The sequence below is a fragment of the Acomys minous genome (assembly GCF_964271855.1).
Source record: "Acomys minous genome assembly, chromosome: 19".
Classification (NCBI taxonomy): domain Eukaryota; kingdom Metazoa; phylum Chordata; class Mammalia; order Rodentia; family Muridae; genus Acomys; species Acomys minous.
This window is the reverse complement of record NC_140499.1, coordinates 13,801,576-13,821,073: the sequence shown is the minus strand read 5'-3', so window position 1 is coordinate 13,821,073 and position 19,498 is coordinate 13,801,576. Positions and strand designations below refer to the sequence as shown.

Below are 19,498 nucleotides of genomic sequence, written 5' to 3'. Positions count from 1 at the left end.
TACTATGGATACTGCTAAGTCTGTCACTGGTTTTTTTTCCATTTTTTTCTCCTTTATCAATTTATTCTTGTTACATCTCAATGGTTATCCCATCCCTTGTATCCTCCCATTCTTCCCTCCCTCCCATTTTCCCCTTATTCCCCTCCCCTATGACTTTTCCTGAGGGGGATTACCTCCCCCTGTATATGTTCATAGGGTATCAAGTCTCTTCTTGGTAACCTGCTGTCCTTCCTCTGAGTGCCACCAGGTCTCCCCCTCCAGGAGACATGGTCAGAGGTGAGGCACCAGAGTATGTGAGAAAGTCATATCCCACTCTCCACTCTACTGTGGAGAGTGTTCTGTCCATTGTCTAGATCTGGGTAGGGGTTTAAGGTTTACCGCCTGTATTGTCCTTGGCTGGTGCCTTAGTTTGAGCAGGACCCCTGTGCCCAAATCTGCCTGTCATAATGTTCTACTTGTAGGTTTCTAGGACCCTCTGGATCCTTCTACTTTGCCATTCTCCCATGAAGTATTCAATGGTCTTAATGCAGAAAAATAGCAGTGAATGGGACCTCCCACAGTGACGTCGAAATCGCCGCCTTTAATCTACCTGGAGGGATTTCTGTCAGGATTTGTGGTAGGGGTTTCAACAAAGAGACTTGTCTGCACACTTGGAACATGGGCCCAGATGTTAGAAGGATTTCACGATTCATTTGAAGGAGAACACACAACCCTAACAGGGCAACCAGGGTTCCTTTCGGTGTGGACATGGGTACCGGGAGGGACCCAGGAGCTCTTATTTTCCCCCAGATGCTTTTGGTCTATAAAGATGATCTTGCCTTGGAATTGCCCAGGGCTCCTCTTTGTCACTAGATGGACAGAAAGAGACAGTCCTTTGAGAGGAACTAGACTCTAGCCAAGCCCAGGACCACCCAGGTCTTAGCAGACTCATCTTCTAGCTGTGACTGATTATCTAACAGATTCCTGGAAGATATTTTTGGGTATTGTTATTGTTATCATGGTCTTGCTTTAGCTACATTCGTTTGTTCTCTGTCCGTGAAAAGAGCTGATTGCCTAGAACTCTGGAACACCACACCATGTACGAGACATGCATGTAAGAGACACGCCGTGCACACAGCACACCATCGCTTACACCAGACACCTAGAAACCCAGAGGACAGTAGACACAACATAGTATGTACAATACACCAGTGTACACCACACCCACCCACCACAACACAGACTGTACTAGAGGCCGATGTAGAAACATACACCCAGCAGGCAATTCTGCATTCAAACTGTTCAATAGCCCTTACACTCCTGGCCTATGGTCAGGAGCTGGGATACTTTGTGATTAGCCTTAGTGAAGGTAAGCTCCGTCACTGCCAGAGAGGATGGGACTCCTATGTATCAGATGGAGGTGACAGACCTTCAGTCGAAAGATAAGGCACAAAGGATGACACGACTGTGAGTGAGGCATATTTTGTGGCACTGATCTTAGTTAAGTAATCCAAATAGATGTGTGCTGAACACACAGGTATGACAGTGGGAGCTATGCAATGCAGGAAGCAGAGCCGCTGAGCCCTAGAAGGGTCCTCCTGGATTATACTGGCAAATGTGGGGTGCAATGGTGCCATTGGCAAGGAAGAAAAGTTGCACAAAAGGTAAAGGGGAGTATTAATGTAGCTATAGTTTTGTTTGTATCTTTTAAGAGATTGAAAAACTAATAAAAACTTGTCTCTAGGGGGAAGAAAATGAAAAAATGACAAGACCCAGGAGATGAAAATACTGCAATTAATGAAGTGTTGAATTAATGTAATTTTGAAATTGGAACCAAATGAACAGCAATATTCTACATAATTAAAAATAAATATAAATGAGTGAAACAGTTCATAAAAATCAAAGCAAATAAAAACAGGCAGGCTAAAGTGAACATTAACATGGTGGCCTGACCATGGAGCACTAAACCCTGCACATAAATGCCTTTGATGGGGCTGGAGAGATGGCTCAGCAATTACGAGCACTTGCTGCTCTTCCAGAGAGGACCCAGGCTCAGTTCCCAACACCCATGTGGTGGCTCACAGCCATCTGTGAGGGGATCCAAGAGACACTGCACACATGTGGCACACAGACACACAGACAGGCAAAACACCCATACATATAAAATAAAACTATATCTCAAAACGGAATGGCTTTGGCTATGCATCATTCGCAAGTCATGAAGACAAGCCGACCTCAGGCAGTAGGTGTCCATCGGTGCTGCATTAACTCAGGGCTCCTCCTACTGGAGATTGATATGTATTGCAGGCTCATTGTAGCAGAAAGCAACTCCTAATTATTACCAATTCTATTATTATCAGGAATTGGGATTCTTAGCATAAAGGAAAAATTAAAGAATAAAATAGAAAATCTCCAAGAAAACGTTCTGTTTTCCATTTCAACTGCAATATCAGTGTGTGTTTTCCCTCTAGCATCCTCAGGCTGTGATCTTTAAAGTTCTCTTTCCCAGGACAGGAAAGCAGAGGTTACTGGGAAATAAATGACTTTGGGTAGAGAAAGAGCTGTGTAAAATGAGTCTCCAACACCTGTTTTACAAAAGGCTAGGTTTATCAAGAAGGAGGGAGCCGAGATAGCTCAGGGGTTAAGAGCACTTGCTGCCCTTTCAGGACTGGCATTTGGTTCCCAGAAACACACATGAACACTCACAACCACCTGTAACTAAGGCGCCAAGGGGTGCTGTGTCTCCTGACTCCATGGAAACCTGTGTTTTGCTCTCCTTATCTCTCTCCCTCCCTCCTCTGACTCGCATACATACAATTATTTTTTTAACTTAAAAGGCATAGTGATCGTTCCTTATTGATAAGCTGCGCATATGTGTGTTCATGATGATCTAAGATGGTTTCACTGGCCACCACTGGCGGCTGGGAAGGGACCAACTCATTACTGTAAAAACTAGCAAGTAAAAGACTGGTGCCTCTATATTTCCCTACTTTTACAAGCTGTGTTTCCGGCTAATTAGAGGTTACTATTAAGACATCTTTAAAGAGGAATTCAAGTTAATGAAATAAAAATGATAAAAATTACAAAACTACCATTTTGTAACTGCCTCTTAAAAAGTGACTATCAAACCCAGGGCTTCGTGTATGCTTGGCAAGCACCCGCCACTATGTAGAACCCACACTTTGTGACTAAAACATAAGATGCGCTCCCTGAAGTAACAGTAGGACCACCTGTGTTGTGTCCGTAATGGGAAACACCAGAAAATGGGATTTGTTTTCTTTTAAAACAATTTGAACTGGAATTTAATGCAGGTTCTAGCTCTAAGCATGGGACCAGAATCTGTACCACTCGTTTAGGAACAATATCAATATTAGAGAATATAAACATGGGCTGGAGAAATGGCTCAAAGGTTAAGAGCAATGTCAGCTCTTCCAAAGGTCGTGAGTTCAATTCCCAGCAACCACAAGGTGGCTCACCACCATCTCTAATGATATCTGGTGCCCTCTTCTGGCCTGCAGGTGTTACATGCAGGCACAACAGTGTATAAATAATAAGAAATAAATCTTTTTTTTTTTTAAGAGTATAAAGAATGCTGTTTAAGTGCAGTTTGACAGATGCAGAAAGTTTGATATTCGGGGTGTGGACTTTACTAGTTTCAGAGTAAAAGCACCTTTCTGTGGTTAAATATACCTGGGATTACACCCCAAACCCTCCCTAAATGTCCATGAGGCCTAAAAAAAAAAAAAAGACACACAGCTAAACTCTCCAATTCTTCATCTTATACAACTCAGGACATGGAAAATAAGGACAGTCAAACAGGAAAAATATTTTTAAAAACTAAGATGATGAAATAAAATGTATCAACGCATGCATGTACACTGGATTCTGACATTAAAAATACCTTCAACATAATCAAGAAAGTATAGTATAAACTGAATATTAGGTGACTAAAAGCTACTGGAAGCTTTATTGAGGGTGATATATATTGTCTTATAGATGCAAAGCCCTTATTACTGGAGATGCCTGGTGAGTTAATAGTTTGTCATTCCACAAAATATTCATACAAATAATAATAAAGTTGACATGATAAAAATCTTGACAATGATTATAACTTGGTAATATGATAATTAATTATCCTATATTATATATGATTAAGATAGGCATAATAGAATTATAATAATAGCAATACTTGCATAATCACAAGGGGTTACCTATAGCATCCAGCTGGGGGAAAATTCTCGATACATTAAATCTCTTAGATAATAGTCAACACCTAATGATAACAGTGAAAGCCTTTTGTCCTCAGAAGCTTTCCTAATGTTTGTCTGGGAAAGGTAAAAGCATCCCCAGAAAAATCAAAAGAAAAAGGATGATGCAGAAGCACTGGATTACTTGGCCTTGCCTTGGAGGGGCTGAGCAGCAGCGCAAGCTCGTTAGGTGTCAGTTGCTGCTTGTGTGTAGTGGTCCATCCTCTGTTGCTGTGATAAGACATCACAGCTTCCTGGGGCTCTTCCCTCTCTTAGCTGCACTGCTTTTATTTCTCTCTGCACCGCTCGCTGCTCTTTTTCATTTTAGACCTGCGCTAAGAGCAAACACACAGCAGGTTCTGCGCTGTGCTGCCTTGATCTCTCCTCTGCCTCAGGCAAATTCTCAGGACATGGGCAAAATATAGCCTGATTCTTTACCAAAACAGCAAAGAATGTCCTTGTCTCGTTACTAATAGAGCCCTGTTTCCCTCTAAAGCCCCTGGAGCTCCTCTGTTGAGATCCACTCTCTGCATTGCTCTTAGTACCAGTTTCTTCCAGGCTCGTGTAAAAATGACCCATTGAGCTCTGCTCACAGTATTCAATGGCTTTTTCTAGACTACGGTTGTAACACACATCCCTTCACCAAACAACATGGTCGGGTTCTTTATAGCTTTAGCCCACTTCCCTGTATTAGTTACTTGTCTGCAGCTGTAACAAAACAGCACAAGCAGAAGCAAGTCGAGGAAGAAGGGGGTGTATCCAGGCTCACAGCTCCAAAGGGACAGAACCCACCACAGCAGGGAAGCCATGGCTCGGGGCAAGAACAAGAAGCTGGCTGGTCATATTTCTATACACACAAAGGCAGCAGAGAGGACAGGAAGTGAGGCTGTAAGCCCGCAGAGCCTGCCCCTACTGACAGACTTCCTTCAGCAAGGCTGTACCTTCCAAAGGCTCCGTAACATCCCCAGATGGTAGCACTCACTGGGAACATTGCTTATTCAAAGCACTACAGGTCATTTCATTTTCCCCTCGAAGATTTTATGGCTCTATAATTACTTCTCTACCTCATATCCTGTCTACCTTACTATCTTCAGAATAAATGCAACCATTTTGGAATCAGAAATGCCTTGGTCCGGGCCAAGACCTGTCTTAACTATCTGTAGGCCCTCAGGAATGCTAACTAATGTCTGTGGGCATTTCCTTTCCTGTCTATAAAATGGGCAGACTAGTCTCTATTGCCCTTCTACACAGGAAGATGTAACACTGGGCCAAGTGGCCTCTCCTTTACTTTGCTTCTGCTTTTCCATCTCTCTGCAGAGCAGGAGCAGTTCATTTGTCAAGTGGCTCCGGCTGGCCCTTCCGGGAGCAACTTCAAGCTCCTGCTTCTGTTGACTTAAAATTAAAAACTCGAAACGGCAATGATTTCTGCTGGTCTTTCTCTCTCCGTGCTCACTTCTCGCCATGCACTGGGTAACAAGGTCATCCCTCCCTCCTTGGCCCTGGGTATAGGCCTCAAAACATCAATGGAGAATCGAAAGTAGAGCTCCGAGCCCACTTGTGCCTGCAGCACCATACACAGCAGCAGCGCCAGGAGCTGGCGTGTTCGTCGGTCAGTGTCACACCCAGGCTCTTCGAAGGCATCGTGAAACCGAAAGGAGCATTTTACTGTAACGGAAACAGTGCGAGGCACTGTGAGCAGCTGACAGTTCCAACCGCTCTCAGGTGGCAGACAGGAGGATGGACCGTACACCAGTGACGGACTGGGCAGCTGGAGAGTAACATTTACAAGGAAGGGAGAGGAGCTGATGTCGTTATATGTTGGAAATGGCACTGGAATTAGAGCTTTTCAATTGCATAACCCCTGAATCACTCAGCTGAATGTTTCAAGACCATGGTTGACTGCAGACCCTGAAACCACAGTGGATAAAACCCCAGATAAAGGAAGATTATTGTGTGGTCCGCTTCCTGCAAGAAAACCAACACATTCCACCACATCCACCCGTCACATCACAATGAACCCCTGTTTTGTGATGACGCATTCGTTGGTCAGGACACAGCTCTCTGAATATAGCTGCTATTATGGTCCTTGCAGGGTAATGCGGCTTTATTATTTTTATCTTAGGACTCTGGATTTAAACGCTAAGTGTTTGAAATATGTGTGATGGGTATTTGGCTACAAGTTTGAAGGAGATTGACAGGTCATTACAGCCACTGACCAAATGCTTGCCTGGATTAGGATCAGAACTGTATCTACGGACCTGTGACAGGATATGGCCAAGAAGCCCAGCTATCCAGAGAGCACAGCCTATGCACAGTGCTGTCACCTCTCGCAGCCTGACAGGGGTGCGTGCCTTCTCTCACTCAAACAAAAAGGATCCTTTTCCTCACTAAATCCTTCAGCTGTGGAAACAGTTCTAGCCACCCTTTCCCCCCTTTGTGAGCATAACAGATGTCAAATGTGGCCCCAAGCCATAACCACTGGGATTCCCTACCCTCTGTCAGTTAACTACACTGCATATACACAGTCTCTCCATATACAGAGTCAGATTTCGGAGCAGGTTCTGTCTTTGGAGTCAGAAGAGGCAGCGTTGTCACCTTAGCACACCCCCTGTGCGTTTGCTCGATGCTTCCGGCCTCACATCTCCTTTTCCTGCCTCCCCACGCTGCCTCTGCTCCTCCCTGTGGAATCAGTCGTCCCTCTTACTTCCTGGAGACGCCTCAGAAGGAAGTAGTCGTTTCTCCAACCCCACTTCCTACAAGAGAACAGATATTTCCTAAAAGCCTGGGACTTGGCTCTGTGTTTCCCCAGAGCTCGGAGGACTGCCGGTGGCCCCGAAGTCTCTAAGTAGTGGTTACCTACCACATTCTCTGTCTTTCACTCTGATTATTCATTAAATAAACATGAAAAAAAAAAGTAAAAATCCTGTCATTTTTAACCACTGAGTAAGAGTGTGAGACAATGGAACAAAATCTAAATTATTTTGAATGTTTAATGTCAGGCTAAAACATTTAGTTTTTCCTCATATTCATTTAATTAGAGTTAACCATGCAGGAATGGCTCAGTTAATTGTATTTTTTTTTAAAGTTGAATGTCCATGAACCATGTATTCCAACCTCTGTTTAACAAGAAACAAACCCCAAATAAAATGAAGTACAGGAAAATATACAGAGTTCTTCTAATTAAGCTCCATGCCAGCCTACTTTGAAAATGCCTAAATATTAAGGGTATAAAAACCAACCAACCCTAGAAACGTGAGAAATGAAGGCTTAATAACAGTTAATTAGCACCAGGTGTATTAGTGCCTCTGGAAAACACTCCTTTTATCTCCTTTTCAAGTTCCACTGCCACCATAAAAGCAGTAACATGGGTAATGAAATACAGAAATTAATTCTTGATTTCACTAAAGCCCTGGACCAAGGTGTCCTCACTGACAAGAAGAGATGAACATTAGTGAACACACTGGAATTCTTTTCGAAAGACATGACATATACACATATAAAGTGAAACAAAACAGTAAATAAGACTTTAATTGTCACACCCAGTTCAGCACTGTAGGAAAATAATTTCTTCCTGGGAATCTCAGTTAGGTCTCAGAATCGGGAGGTCCCTGAGTCACCTCATGTATGGCTGACTTGCTCCATCCTGGCCACTGACACAGTCAGCCACAGAGCAAGGAAGCTGCCTTTACACCCATTTCACCACAGAGGAGATGAAGGGGCCTCAGAAGCAGACGCTGATTCCATGAACAGCAGTTACATCCTTCCTGCAACCCAGGTACCGAATCTGGATTATAAGGAAAACAATTCATCCTCCTTATCGTCTGGTAAAATTCAAACACTAAACTGGGTCCCAAACAAAGAATTTTCTAAGTAAAAAGATGACATTGCCTAGCAAGGGCAGCCTCACACTTCAGGAAATAAAGGGGGCAAAAAAATAAAATAAAATTTCCCGGGGGAGTATCTGAGAAAAGGTCTGTTCAAAAGTGTCCCTTGGGGTTCCGTGGGTTGAGGTGGTGGATGGGACGTGAGAGATGGCAACTCTGCATGTTTCCTGTAAGAACTGATGCTCAAGATTGTCCCCTGACTCCACCCACTGCAACAGTCTTCACAGTTTTTCAAACACAGTCTTGTATGAGGTTATATAATTGTTACCTTGTAAGCTCTTACAGAAACCAGTGCCTGCTTTTCTCCCATGTTCCTCCACGGCGTGGTCATATCAATCCGCTGAGAAAAGTCTATCCCAAAACCCAAGCCACGGTTTAATTTTAATGTTGAGTAGAAACACTTAGCATTAGACTGTTTTAATGTTTTAAAGGGCAGTGGACTTCTGCACTTTAGCTTTTCCTTATTTTATGTCCTTTACTAAAGGTACCATCCTGTGGGAAGACCATGAATAAAGATGGAATACGTCTGATGGGAGCTTGCTTCCTCAGGAAGTGAGAACACACCAGTTTCTTCCCTGGGTGGCCATTTATCCGAGCAGGCTCCAGTGGCAAACCTTGGGGCACGGAGCTGGGGGGGGGGGGGCAGGGAGGGGGAGGGGTGGAGGGAGGGAGGCTGCTCACACAACTTCTCTGGACATCATTAGCTCTTCCCAGATGCATGCCCTGCACACCACCATCTTCTCTCGCTACTCACCTGCTCTACTCCCTTTGCATTGGATGGTTGCTGGTGACAGACGCAGGGTATTAGATTACGCCCAGGTGACTCTTCCCTGTCTGTCATTCCAGTGACTTGGGTCGTGGTGACTGGGTTTGAGTCAAACATTCTCAGAATGCATTTCACAGAAAGCAGACCCCTTAGGTCACTCCATGAACCGGAGACAACACAGTCAAGTAACTTCCAGGAGCACGCCGTGGCCCCTCACTGGGTGCTTAACATTTAGGACTTTACACAAAACTGTGGAGGAGAAGAAATAGACAAAGCCATGCAACTCACTTAGTTCCCTAGTCCCCAGGTCTAACATCAGCGTATTAGAATCCTACAAAATTCTCTTGGGCACCATGGAGCCTGGATCACTCAGGCCAATAGGTTGTAATCGAGGCCACACTTGGAATTTAGGAACAAGGCAGGATTGCATATCTATCAGTAAGAAGGTGAATTATTAAAGTGGATTTCAGTATATTTTTAAGCCAGGAAGCACGGTATTCTAAGAAAAATTAATTTAAGAGTCCAGATGTTGCCGGATGTGGTGGTGCATGGCCTTTGATCCCAGCACTCAGGGGGCAGAGGCAGGCAGATCATTGTGTGTTCGAGGCCAGCCTGGTCTACAAAGTGAAGCCAGGACAGCCAGGGCTACACAGAGAAACCCTGTCTCAAAACAACAACAACAACAACAACAACAACAACAACAACAACAACAACAACAAAAAGAGTTCAGATGTAATTGTAACTACCACTACCACCACCACCCCTGCCTGGTAACTGGGACTAAAGAATGTGACCGGCAGGGACACTGTTCTGACCCCACTTTCCATCAAGAGGATGACCTAAGGTACACTGCCCAAGCCCCCTTCTCAACCCCAGAGCCATTTGTAATGAATAATCTGAGAACTAACGCAATTCTCTGTCTATGTGTATAGACAGTATTTTAAGGCTACTAGACAGTGTAATGGATGAGTAATGGTGGCTTGGTATGAATTTTTACCCCTTTGCATTTTTTCACAGTAGCATAAAATTTTTAATGTGAGGTTTTTTTTAATTATAGGAGCCAAAAATCTGTCCGTTCTGCTAAGTGCTCAGTGACACCATCCACACACATCTAGGCCATCCTTGCCGCCATTAATCATCCCTCCCTCTTGTCAACGGCCCCAAATCTCCAGGATTGGAGCCAACCACTGCCCTTCAGCAATTCCAGAGCTGTCTCCAAGCAGAGCACCACAAAAGGCAAGCGCATAGGTTTTCAGACGGGAGAGACAGCACATCGTGTCCTTGAAGATTGCTGTATCAATGTGACCAAGGTCATCTCCCATGGAAGGCGTATTCTTAGGGGACTAGCCCAAGCCAGGCAGCAAGGTGGTCAGATGGCTGAGCACTGGCTCAGAGACATGACCCTTGGGGGGGTGGGGAGAATGGTCCCCAATACAGGGTGTATGACTGTACGTGTCATGCTCCGGGATGGCCCTGGTCAGGATCCTGTCATGTCACCCACAGACACACTCCTCATGGTATCCGGGGAGGATTCTGTTCACCTTTGACTGTTTGCTGAACGTGATGCATTTTAGAGAAATTCAGAGCTAATTATTCTCTGGAAACGGAGAACAAGATTCATTCTTACCACACACGACCTAAGAGTGTGGAACGGAGATGGAGGTGCTAGGGGTATCTGTGACTCTACTACCTGGCACAGGGAACTCCCTGCCTCCCTAACCACGCCGAGGTAGATGCTTGCTAGGCCCACGCCACAAAATGTATCCCAGCCACATTTCATGGGGATGACGTATCCAGAACCAAGAGAGGTGAGTGGCAGAGTATGAGCTAGTTCCAACAGGGAGATTCTGTCCAAGAGCCCCACGCCTCGCATATCCCGAACAACAGCTCGTGTGCAGTGCGGGGTATGTGCTTAGGCTTTACTCACAGCTCTCAACTGCAAGTCTCCTGCATCACCGGTAAGTAGGTGAGCCAGATCATCTGACATCTGCAGACACCCATGTGCTGAGATCAGCACCAACTTCCACGTCCAAAGCAGAGCACGCCAGCAAGGGAAAGCTCCATGTTCCAAGCCCAGATGGCTCCTTATCGGGAGATTTTTTTCTAGCAGGGCCAGCAGAATGCGAGTTCCTGGAATCACACCTCAGGCCACCTGAAGAAGCTTCTAAGGCCCCTGACCACCCTGTTAACCCTTTCCTCTCAGTCTCTCCCAGAAGCAGTCCCTTGACCCTGTAATCTCCTAGAGGACTCATTGTAACTCCTCCTCTCTTTGCTAGGCAGCTTGGAGAAGTCCCTGCCCTGCCCTGCCCATGGCTCCCCACAAAAAGCAAGTGACTTGCTCCAAAGTAGATTGATCCTTTCAACACAGCCCCAGATATGTGTTCTAGGAGAAGGGGACCCACAGATGTTACCCGGTCATTGGCCTCGTGAACACTGTTAATACTGGGCCCATGAGAATATCCGAAGCAGCCCACACCCCAAGCCCCTGTACCCAAGCCGCAGCAGCTCCAGGCTCCCAGGCTCCACCCACTGGCGTTCTAACTCTGCATGTGAGTCCGTTGTTTGGAAAGAAGTCTAGCTCATACAACCCGCTTGACTCCTATTTTACAGCATACCATCTGTGAACACATCTGAGAGTAAAGTAAACGCACTTAACTCTTTCACTACAGTGTGCCGATTGCTTTAAGAACAGGCACTTCCGCAGACAGCCTGGTTATGTAGTGTCCTGTCTGTTCGCAAGATCCACTGACAGTCTGCCTGCTGGCTGCGCCTGCTCACCCCCACCCCCTCCCTCTTTGCAGCTGTGACAGAATACCTGGGAATCGGCCACTGCCTAAACTCCAACTCTTTTTGTAAGTTATCACATCTGGGGGTGAAGATAGTTCTGAAACAGAAACACCAAGGTCAAGAGTCCCTAATTGCGTTCCTGCAACTGGTCCATGAGAAGCCTCCCTGGCGGGCTGCCTCACCCCTGCAGTCTGAAGTCAGCCTTGCTGACTTTGAACTTGACTGGCTATTTACCCACGCACCACCCCTCCCTGTCCTGCAATATTGTTCCCCTTGGCTTCCAACATCCAAGCACCTATCCACACCCACACCAGCCCAGGCTCCTATCCTCTGTCGCTGTCATCTCTCGCGTAGATGACTCAGGTCTCCTGATCGACCTTTGTTTCCTAGCTCTGCCCTTGCTCTAACTGTGGTCATCTTTCTTAAAAACAAACACGACCATGTCTCTCTTCCATTCAAAGCATACAGGTCTCTGCTCCCTTTGGGATCAAGGGCTCATTCTTCATCAGGACACAGAGTGATGCTTTTGGCTTTCTGTTGTCAATGTCATTGCCCCTCACTCTTCTCCCACTGAACAGCCTGCGCTGAGGGTACCACATTCTGTCGTCATTGGGACTTGGCATACGCCCTTCCCATCTCTCCGGATATTATCTGTCTTCACTTACCTGTCATTGGTCACTATTCAAGTACCAGTTCGAGCACTGCTTTTCCCGAGAAGCCTCCCTTGAGTGCTCCTCCTTCCATTCCCAGCCTGGGTAGGTGTCCTCTCCTCCCCCCCCCCCTTTTTTTTTCCTGCTATAATAGGAACTTAAAGACCCTGTAGAACTAAACCAGCTATATGTTCTAATGGGTTCTGCTGCTTGCAAAATCTTGGTAGAATATTAAATGAACTACACCTTGTTTTGGGGGGTTGTCCATAACTCTGTGTGTGTGTGTGTGTGTGTGTGTGTGTGTGTGTGTGTGTGTGTGTGTATGTGCAATTTTCTTCTACTCTAAAATGTATCCAACCTGAAAATACACTAGAGAGTCAGGAAGCAACCTGGGTCCGTCCGTGTGAGGCACTCCCAGTAAACTGTGCTTTATACAAAGGGCTCCTAGGGACTAGGGAGATAGGGAGGTCAGTAAAGTGTTCACTGTATAAACCCAAGGACTTGAGTACAGGTCTCCAGCACCATCTGACAAGCTGAGCACAGCATTTGTCTATAATCCTAGCCCTGGCTTGGCATAGACAGTCTAGCCAAATCCATTGGCACCAGGTTCAGTGAAAGATCGTCCCAAAACACAAAGTGGAAAAGGCACTCAGCCTTCACCTTTAGCCTTCCTGCACATGTGCATACAAGTACACGCGAACCTGAGCACACATGTGCACACACACACACACATATACACACCACACACACAAGGGTCATTTAATGACACAACAGAGACAGGTCCCCTAAACAGCCACAGAGGACAGAATTGCCCTGGTTTTTAGCTATACTTGGTACAATTCAACACCAGTTCACTCTGGCTCTGTAAGGCTGAGGAGCAGTACCTGCACCGTGTGAAGTACTTATCAAGTAATTATGCTATTAAAGTGACACACGTCAGTCAGTACACACATTGTCTTTGTCTCTGAAGTCTTTGTCTTCTCTGTTTTATTAGTCAAAACACTATTTTCAGCTCCATCCTTACGAACCAAGAAATCTATATTTAAATAATGTTATTAGGCAGTAAGATAAGCCTGCAAGGGGGAAATCAGAGGCACCTGGGGGTGCTGCCTGACTTCTGGCAGGGGGACACAGACAGCATCGGGCTTTTGTGACAAAGATGCAACCTTCCTGATCTTAAGCCACTTCCCCATCACCAAGCCTGGTACTCCTTGTTGCTCACAATTCAAGCCTGTTGAGAACAAACATAGGCAGGGAATCACTAATATCATTGTTTCATTAGCTGAAATTTTGAAGATAACATATTCTTTCCAATTTAATTCAGAAATATTTAAAATTCTCATTTCATTTTCAACTAAATGTGAAGATTTGGGGGGTGTTGTAAGTATGTTTACAAGAAATTAAATAACTAAGAAAAATTTAAATCTTCCTTTTACATTGCTCAACCATGATGCTAAGTTACTTAGAGTTAGTGGGATTAGGGGGAAGAGGTAGGTATTAACACTGACTGAGACGGCACTTCTCCAGGAAAAAAAAGCCATAGCTATGTTCAGAAATTATATATTGCCCTTTCATAACCAATTGACATGATGGCACACCTACAAATACAGCAATTAGAAATGCAACAAACAGGAGACTAGGATGAGGACCCAGTCAGTAAAGTGACTGCTACACAAACACAAGGGCTTGAGTTCAGATCCCTAGCATCCACATAAAAAGCCAGATGCTGACCTGTAATCCCACTGCTGGAGAGGCTGAGACAGGCAGAGCCTTGGAGCTCACCAGCAGGTAGTCTTCTGTGACCCCCAGTGACCCCCAGGCTCAGGGAGAGACTGGGGAGCAACTGAGGAGGACACCTCTATAGGTATGCACACACATGTGGACATACACACAAACACATACATAAGCATATACTACATACACACCAAAATATACAAAGTGGCAAAAACTAAGATTAAAAAAATGAAGGGAGAATTTTGGAGAAAAGCAACAAGAAAAAAGAGAGAGAAGTTTATTCAACCCTGAGTTTCAGATGAGAGAATATTGATTTTTTTTCTTTACAATCCAAATGAGCAAAATGATTCATAAAACATCTAAAAGATCTGCACCAAAGCCAATACACACTAACCTATCCTGAAGACACATCGTGAGTTTTTTTTTTTTTTTGAAATGAAAAAATTCTACCATGCTTCAGAAGTATGAGTTGTTATTAACAGGACAGATAAGTACCACGCTGAAAGAATATCCAGTTTGCCCGAGAGGAAGTCATTAGAACCTTGGGATCAGCAGGAGTGAAGAGCCGCCTGAGCACAAGGAGAAATCAGCCAGCAGAGGGTGAAGGAGGCCGGGGGAACAGTGAGGCAGGGACCTGACAGAGCGGGCACAGGCGGAGGAGAAGGGTTTCTGCTGAAGAATGAGAAAAGTCGATGGATTGGGGGAGAATTTAATAAAGGCACAAGAGAATGGAGAATGGAGAGAAATAACAAGGAAAAGGGAAGATGTTTATTCAGTGTTAGGAGAGAGGAGCCGGAGACTGGCAGCCACAAGCATGGCAGGGTGGGGCTGGGTGAATAGGACGGAAAAAAGGAAGCCACAAGAAATAATGAGAAGCCGAAAAGCCAGGAATGTAGGCCAGCTGTGGAGGCCATAGCGTGTGTGTGTTTGTGTGTGTGTGTGTGTGTGTGTGTGTGTGTGTGTGTGTGTGTTAGCTTCAATCCAAAGGGAGATTGTGTGGAAGTGGGGGGTGGGGCACTAGACAATAATCTCAAGCATTTGGGGAGGAAATTAGAACAAAATCTGCAATGTTCCAAGAGTAGAGTATGCTGTGCTTGGTTGGGGTGGAGGCGGGGCTAACGGAAAACAAGCAAAATGAGACTAGGGGTGCACTGTTGCACAGGATTCCAAGTAGAGAGGCAAGTGGAAGGTACGCCGCCTCCCGGGGGGAGCAGACTGGAGAGCGCAGGAGGAGGCTGTGTAGGAAACCCCAGGACAGGAGCCAGGAAGCCACACAGGGCAGCCAAAGTGAGCTAGTTCCAGCAGGAAGAAAAGAGGCTTCTTTGCTTGTAAACAGGAAAGAGATGGAGGTGTGAGACATTCCTGGAGGGATTAACAGGGATTAATTTCTCCTTAAATACACAGGTGGCAGGTGTTGAGTTTAGTTTACCCCCCTAAAGTCATTTGAAAACAAGAGGACATTTAATACAACTTTGCAAGAGTTTGCTTTCCTATAGGCTGTGGCAGTCTGAACCCTATGACACAGGCTGCCCACATTCATGAGGGCTACACCCACAATAGTGTGTAATCTCACCTGGCATGCCTAGCAACCCCTACATTTCTCCAGCAGGAGGGCCTCCACATACCACTGCCTTCAAGCCTCTCTGACTTTATACCTATTTCAATTTTAAAGCTGGTTTCCTTCAGAAAACTTCTGACAGTCTGCTGCCCTTTTTTCCTTTTATTTATTTATTTATTTATTTATTTATTTATTTATTTATTTATTGCTTTTTTTGTGTATGCCATCTGTAGTACATGTTCACATGTATGTGCATGTGTGTATGCCAACGCACATGTGTGCACATATATGTAGAAGCCACAGGCAGACTATGGTGGTTTGAATAAGGATGGTCCCCATAGGCTCATATAACTGAGTGCTTAGTCATCAGGGGGTGGCACTATTTGAAAGGATTAAAAGGATCAGAAGGTGTGCCCTCATTGGAGGAGGGGTGTCCCTGGGGGCGGGCTTTGAGGGAGTCTCCCTCTGCCTGTGGATCAGGGTGTAGCTCTCAGCTGCTGCTTCGGCACCTGCCCACATTCTGTGAGCATGCTCCTCATCGAGATGACAAAGGTCTAACCCTCCACAGCTGCAAGCCAGCCCCCAGTTAAACGCTTTCTTCTGTAAGAGTTGCCTTGGTCACGGTGTCTCCTCACAGCAATAGAACAGTGATGAAGACACTGACATTAGGCCCCTTTTTCTTTTTTTTTTTTTTTCTTTCTTTCTTTTTTCTTTTTTTCTTTTCTTTTTTTTATTTTCAAGACAGGCTTCCTCTGTGTAGCCTTGGCTGTCATGGCCTCACTTGTAGAGCAGGCTGGCCTCGAACTCACAAAGATCCACCTACCTCTGTCTCCCAAGTGCTGGGATTAAAGGTGTGTGCCACCATGCCCAGCTGACCCCTTTTTCAATCACTGTCCACCTATATTCTTTTTTTATAAACAGAGTGTCTCACTAACCCTTGAGCTGGTTGATTGGCTAGAGAGCTGGCCAGTGAGCCCCAGGATCCTCCAGCCTCTCCATCGCCAGCACTGAGATCACAAGCGTGCTGCTGCGCCAAGCACCTTCTGATGGGTGCTAGAGATGGAATCAGACCCTCACACTTGTGGCACGAGAGCTTACCAGCAGTTTCTTCTGCAGCCCTGGCCTGAGCACATGATACAGCTGAGGCTTAGGCCAAGCATCCATTGCTCACGACTTCCTGACTGGATGGAAGGTGACCAGATGGCCAGGCTCCTGCCCCAAGTGTCCTGCCTGACGTCCCTCTCCTTAACTGTGAGCTGAAATGATTCCAAGCTCTCTAAGTTGCTTTTTTGTTGTTGTTGTTTCGTTTGTTTTGGTTTTTTTGGTTTTTTTGTTTTGGTTTTTGGTTTCGGTTTGGTTTTTGGTTTTGGTTTTGTTTTGTTTTATCACAGGAAGGTATGTGTGTTCGCTAGTTGCTCTGTTCCTCCTCAGTGGTCCTTACACATGCACAGGCAGGTGATCTTTACAAGAGCCACTAGGACGCTTGTTATTTCAGAGGTGAAGAATCTTGGGCACCTCTTCTCATTTTGTCCTGAACACAAATTCTCCTGAAGCTTTAATGTTCATACAAATATTAACTAACACCCTCCTCTCGCCTTCCTCCCCACACACCCTCCCACCACGGCAGGCTTAGCTCATCCCGACTGCAGCCTCTGCTCCCGCTCTCCAAGTCACTCAGCCACTGGGTGGGCGCAACCTTGGGCTCTGGCTGATAAGTCCTAAGCGACACCCCAGTGAAACCCACCTGGGAACACTGGTCAGTTTCCCAACAGTGTCTCACATTGTAACATAGGTCACGCCTGCTCCTAAATCTACTAAATATGAACTAATACTTGATCTTCCAAACATGTTTGCTTTGTTTTTGTTTGTTGGTCTTCATTGGGTTTGTTTGGTTTGTTTGTGACATGTATAAGTGTATGTGTTTGTGTGAATGTGTGTCCATGTGAGTGTGTGTATCTGTGTGTATGAATGTGTGCATTCATGTGACTGTGTGTGTCTGTGTGTATGGATGTGTGTGTTCATGTGTATAAATCTATGTATCCATGTGAGTGTGTGTGTCTGTCTGTATGAATGTGTTTGTCTATGTGAGTATGTGTGTGTTTCTCTGTGCATCAATGTGTGTTCCTGTGTGTAAATCTGTGTCCATGTGAGTGTGTGTGTGTATGAATGTGTGTATCCATGTGAGCCTGTGTGTCTGTGTGCATGAATGTGTGTGTGAGTGTGTGTGTGAGTGTATGTGTCTATGTGTATGAATGTGTGTTCATGTGTGTTAGTGTGTGTGTGTCTATGCATATGAATGTGTCTCGGTGTGTATGTATATATATATGTGTTCCTGTGTATGGATGTATGTGTTCCTGTGTAATAGTGTGTGTCCATGTGAGTGTGTGTGTGTATGAATGTATGTGTCCATGTGAGTGTATGTCTGTGTGTATGAGTGTGTGTGAGTGTGTATGTCTGTGTGTGTCTGTGTATATATATATATATATGTATGTGTTCCTGTGTATGGATGTGTGGATTCCAATGTAATAATGCATGTCCATGTGAGTGTTTGTGTATGAATGTGTGTATTCATGTGAATGTGTATCTCTGTGTGTATGAATGTGTGTTCATGTGTGTTAGTGTGTGTGTGTCTATGCATATGAATGTGTGTCTCGGTGTGTATGTATATATGTATGTGTTCCTGTGTATGGATGTATGTGTTCCTGTGTAATAATGTGTGTCCATGTGAGCGTGTGTCTGTGTGTATGAATGTGTGTGTTCATGTGAGTGTGTGTCTCTGTATGTATGAATCTGTGTGTCCATGTGAGTGTGTGGGTCTGTGTGTATGGATGTGTGTGTTCCTGTGTATGAATATGTGTGTCCATGTAAGTGTGTGTGTGTTTATGAAGTGTGTGTTCATGTGAGTGTGTGTGACTGTGTATATGTATTCATGTGAGTTTATATGTATGTGTGTGTCCATGTGACTGTATATGTGTGTTTATGAAGTGTGTGTTTATGTGAGTGTATGTGTGTGAACGTGTGTGTGTGTGTGTGTGTGTGTGTGTATTCATGAGCCCATGCATGTGCTTGTGGAGTGGAGGCTGTGTGAGTCATTCATGCCTCTAGAACACTGGCCTCTGCGGCATTCTTTCTGCCTATCTTCTCATTGAAGGCTGGCAGAAACACTACAGTGAAGACAAAGCGCGCCCTCTCCAGTCTTTGCTTTCTGGCCCATCAGGTCTCCATGTCTGTGCTTCTCCCTCTCCGCATTCAGCCATGCAAGGAAGGCTGCTCAGCTCTCCCAGCCTTGCTGGAACCTCCCCGCAGCAGTGAAGAAGCAGTTCTACTCATGCCTTAACGCCTAGCAGGCTGGTGTCTTTGATTCTGACCAAATCTTTGGCTGCTGAATCCATGACACTGTCTGGGTCTTCACTCTGCTTTACAAGAAGGGACGATCTAAATACCAAGGGGCAATCAAAGCCTGAGCAGGCTCGGAGCAAAGCTCCCCTCGGCCGGGCAGGAATCTGTTCTGGTGGCCCTCTGCTTGTCACATTTGTCTTTTCAGTCCACCCACACCTCCATAATCTTTCCCAACCCTTTTTCTACCTAGGGCAAGCAAGATGGACCAGTGAATAAAAGTACTTGCCGTATAAGTCTGACAACCTGAATCCCAACAACAGAACCCATAGCAAAAGGGAGAAGCCTGACTCTAAAGAATTGTACACACACACACACACACACACACACACACACACACACACACACACACACGTGCATGAATGTGTTGGATTTGGATTTCAGACCTAGGACAAGAGGCTGAGATGTCTACTTAACATAGCAAAGTGGACCTCCCAGCATCCCCTCTTTCTCTGTATGCACACTTACTTTCTCTGTCCATCCCTGCTTTTCTGTCT

General features: G+C 45.3%; 1 protein-coding gene across 1 annotated transcript in view; it reads right to left on the bottom strand.

The window, feature by feature from the left end:
• The window catches only part of LOC311590233 (uncharacterized protein), a gene marked incomplete at its 5' end in the record, with an annotated part of 618,389 nt that overhangs the window by 457,614 nt on the left and 141,277 nt on the right, over positions 1-19,498 (bottom strand). The gene's annotated exons all lie outside the window — the stretch shown is intronic.